General features: G+C 34.3%; 1 protein-coding gene and 1 long non-coding RNA gene across 6 annotated transcripts in view; both read right to left on the bottom strand.

Annotated features, from left to right (window-relative positions):
- The window catches only part of LOC115286676 (complement factor H-related protein 2-like), a 47625-nt gene that overhangs the window by 22780 nt on the left and 20288 nt on the right, over positions 1-4557 (bottom strand). The gene's annotated exons all lie outside the window — the stretch shown is intronic.
- LOC115286677 overlaps positions 2294-4557 on the bottom strand; it is a 5545-nt gene continuing 3281 nt past the window's right edge. Inside the window, exon 3 of the long non-coding RNA XR_003906205.1 lies at positions 2294-2471. This is a non-coding gene — a long non-coding RNA (uncharacterized LOC115286677). The remainder of the gene's footprint in view (positions 2472-4557) is intronic.

Below are 4557 nucleotides of genomic sequence, written 5' to 3'. Positions count from 1 at the left end.
GCTGCCTCCGGCCTTCATCCTGAACATATTGCAAAATCCAACATAAGAGACTGTGAAAGATGTAGACGAGAAGTCAATCTTTCAAGGGCCTTGGAATTCAAGGATTTACACTGCAGTGAGATATTTGGTTTTTCATTTTGCCTTCTATGTATCCTAGACTGGGCACTGAAGAAAGTGTAACCCAGAAATGATATCAAGTTCAGGCAAGCAAAAAGGTTCCAAGAATTTCCTTCGCCTCTTTAGATGACAGTTGAGGAAAGGAGCAACCTAGCAAGGCAAGCATTTTTTACAATACTTAAATTACTTCAGAAAAACATCAGAGAAGAAATGGAAGACCACCTCTCTCCCCACCTGGATCCAAAGACAAAGTGAAAAGCGTGGACTTGCACCCTGCCTGGTAGTAATGGGGACCTGATAAATAACAGACTTCAGTAAAATCCAAAGTCTTAAAACATAATACCCAAACTGTCCTGAATGTATTTAAAAATCATTCATCATACCAAGGACCAGAAAAATCTCAAAAGGGTAAAGAAAATCAACAGAAGACCACATTGAGATGATAAGGATATTGGAATGATTTGACAATGGTTTTTAAAAATCCAATGGGAAGTATAGAACAGAATAATGTAATAATAAAATTTTAAAAAAATTATTGGATGGGCTCAATTATAGATCTCAGATGATTGTAGGATGTACAAACTTAAATAAAGAACACAGATTATTCACTTGGAAAATAGATTGAAAACAACAACATAAAATGAACAGAGCTGTAGGGACCTGTGGGAAGATAGTAAAAGACTGGATACCCAGAAAGAGAAAAAAGGTGGGAGATGAAAGAAAACAATTTCCAAAAGCAATGGCTGAAAAGTTCCCCAATTGGACATAAGGCATAAACCTACACATTAAAAAAAAAACCTGGACAGGATAAACTTAAACAAATTCATGCCAAGATACATCATAATCAAACTGTTAAAAACTATTAAAAGGAAAACAAAAACCCCAAAGCAGTGAAATACCACCTCACACCTCTCAGAATGGCTAAAATCAACAACACAAGAAACAACAGGTGTTGGTGAGGATGCAGAGAAAGGGGAACCCTTTCACATTGTTGGTGGGAATCAAACTGGTATGGCTACTCTGGGGAACAGTATGAAGATTCCTTAAGAAACTAAAATTAGAACTACCCTATGATCCAGCAATTGCACTATTAGGTATTTGCTCAAAGGATACAAAAATACTGATTCAAAGGGGATACACGCACCCCAGTGTTTGTAGCAGCACTATCAACAATAACCAAACTATAGAGAGAGCCCAAATGTCCACTGACTGATGAATAGACAAAGTAGATGCAGTATATACACACATACTCACACACACACACACACACACACACACACACACACACACACACACACTGGAATATTACTAGCCATTGAAAAGAATACCATTTGTAATGATGTGGATGGAGCTAGAATATATTATGCTAAGCAAAGTAAGTCAATCAGAGAAACATAGGATTTCACTCATATATGGAGTTTAAGAAGCAAAACAAATGAACATACAGGAAGGTGGGGGGAGAAGAGAGGGAAACAAACCACAGATTCTCAATGATAGAGAACAACTAAGGGTTGACAGAAGGAGGTGGTGGGGGATGGGCTAGATGGGTGATGGGTACTAAGGAGGGCACTTGTTGAGATGAGGTGCCTGCCTAAGCAAGAACATGAAATGAAAAATGTCGATATATTTATGAAATAGACCTTCACTTGATCTTAGGCAAAAGGCCAAGAAGCGATTATGAAAGAGACCTTCAATGTTTCTCAAACCAATAATGAATAATAAAAGGAAAAGAAGTGAGAATTAACCATCTTAAGAAAAGTACCATAAATTGTATAATATCAGAAGGGACACGTAGGAAAACAAGACATATTTTTCTTTTAAAAACCTCCTGGCAAAGCAAGCACAAAAACTTACATAAATACATAAGAATGTGACTAGGCAAACTTCTAGAATAGATAGGTTTGGTCTCACTACATATCTAGTTTTAAGTTTTTTAAATGCCAGAATTAAAAATGATTCTATTATGAACAACCAAATTAACAAAAATAGGATTGAGTTCAGCATGCAAAACTGGTAAAATATACAAATATACAAATGATTTTTAAATATTTAGATAGATATGATTTTATACATTTAGAAACCTACAGCGCTTTGCCTCATGACTTTGATGACAATTGGTTATGTTTAATGAATCCTATTGAAAATAGATTAGTTTGCAAACTGTCCTCACCTTACACACTTAAGTGGAGAATTCCATTTTCCTATGTGGCAAGTTATCTCATCTTTTTTGGATACCTTGTAACCATCTTCACAAATATAACTTAATTTAGTGCCATGTGCATAAAGCCTGGGTTCAAGTGTTCCTTTAATAAGTCCATTTTCTACATGAGGTGGTTTAGAACATGGAATTTTCTCTGTATAAAGAACAGAGATCAAAGAGTCAACCACAAATATGATGTTTACATTGAAAAATACAAACAAATACTGCCTGGGGATTTCAGAATATGGATAATTTGAACAAATTAAATTATTTAAAACTGAAAATATTTGAAACTTGCGAGGATATATGTCTCCCTAATCCTCTTGTTCAATATGCCCTTTCATTCTTGTCTTGTTCATCATAAGGAGTAAAATAGGCATAAACAGAAATCTTATCCCATATTTACAGAGTAACCCATAAGTTTTGTCTCTGTTCCTTTCACAGAAGTGAAAGAATGCTGACTGATTCGTATACGTAGATTGTAATTTACTGTTTCAAAATAAAGTGGAATATAGAGAAATGCTTCATCTTGTTCATTTATACAAAGCACAGGGGAATGTTAACCTCATTTCAAAGAACATCATAAAATAAGTCATGCGCCACTGACCAACACAGCATGGTATTGACTGCAATCTTCCATCTTTTCACACAATTCTATTGCATCACGAATTATATAATTTTCTTGACAAAGAACAGATACTTTTTCTCCGTCATGGTAATTCACTGTAGTTGTCATATCCCGAGCATTGGGAATCTGAGGTGGAGGTGGACATGACTGAATTTGTAGCTCTAAAAATATTAAGATTACATTTCCTGATTAAAATAATAACTTAAAGGGGTGCCTGGGTGGCTCAGTCGGTTAAGCGTCTGGCTTCGGCACAGGTCATGATCTCATGGTTCGCGTTGGGCTCTGTGCTGACAGCTCAGAGCCTGGAGCCTGCTTGGGATTCTGTATCTCCCTCTCTCTCAGACCCTCCCATGCTTGCGCTATCTCTGTCTCTCAAAAATAAAATAAAAAAAATAATAATAACTTAAAAATATCAAGAGGATAATTTAGTAGAAAACTCAAAATGATGTGTCATAAATGGTCAAATAATAACGCATGTTCTGGTTTTAAATATGTTGTACTCTTTGATACATCAATGTATCCCATTTGGCTTGTTTTCATGGTTTTGTTTGTTATTTCTTCCTTTTATTCTTTCTGTGATCATAATTTATATAAAACCTCTTTTAATTATTTCTAACCATTAAGATGTTCTAGCTGAATTACTCAGTATCAGGCACTAAATAAAGGTTTTCTGTGAGTATACACCAGGAAGTGTAGAGTCTAAATCCTTTCAATTGTCCACATTTATATTGAATTTAGGGAAATATTCGAGTAAACTTCATTCGTGCTATTAATGTCAGATTTTTTATTTCTAAGTTGACATGAGTATTGTATTTTCCATCCAAAATGTTTTTTTCTTATATTTATTTTAATTATTTGGCATATTTTTTAAATGTATTCCCTTCTATGTCTGATGTTTAATCATTTTTGGTCCTACTGATCTAAACCTGTACTTTTTCTTGATAAGTCTTGCCAGAGATTGAATTTATCTGAATTTTATCATGATGCTCATCTAATTATATACATTACATATAGTAGTACTTATATAACAATAGTACCACAATAAAGCTATTTTAAAAAGAAAAGTGATTAGAAAACACAAATATCTGGAAATTAAATAACAAACTTCTGAATAACTGACAGGTCAAAGAAGAAATCAGAAGAATATTAGAAAGAAAATATTTTACATAGAACTTAATGAAAATAAAATGCATCTAAAATTTTTCAAGACACAGCTATAGTAGGACTTAGAAAGAAAAATGTAGGTTTAAAGTTTATATTTTAAAAGTAGGATGGTTTAAGTCCATGTTTTAATTTTCTACTTTAAGAAATGAGAAAAAGAGGGGCACTTAGTGGCTCAGTCAGTTAGGCATCCGACTCTTGATTTTGGCTCAGGTTATGATCTCATAGTTTCATGGGTTCAAGCCCCACATCATGCTCTGTACACTGACAGCATGGAACCTGCTTGGGATTCTTCCTCTCTCTGCCCCTCTCCCACCTGTGCTTTCTCTGCCTCTCTCAAAATAAATAAATAAACTTTAAAAAAAGAAATAAGAAAAAGTAAAAGTAAAATCAAAGAAAGAGAACAAATCAGTGGAGAGAGAAAACTGAGAAAGACATATAAAAGAGAAAG

This window comes from Suricata suricatta, chromosome 3, assembly GCF_006229205.1.
Source record: "Suricata suricatta isolate VVHF042 chromosome 3, meerkat_22Aug2017_6uvM2_HiC, whole genome shotgun sequence".
NCBI lineage: Eukaryota > Metazoa > Chordata > Mammalia > Carnivora > Herpestidae > Suricata > Suricata suricatta.
This window is presented reverse-complemented; position numbering and strand designations above follow the sequence as displayed.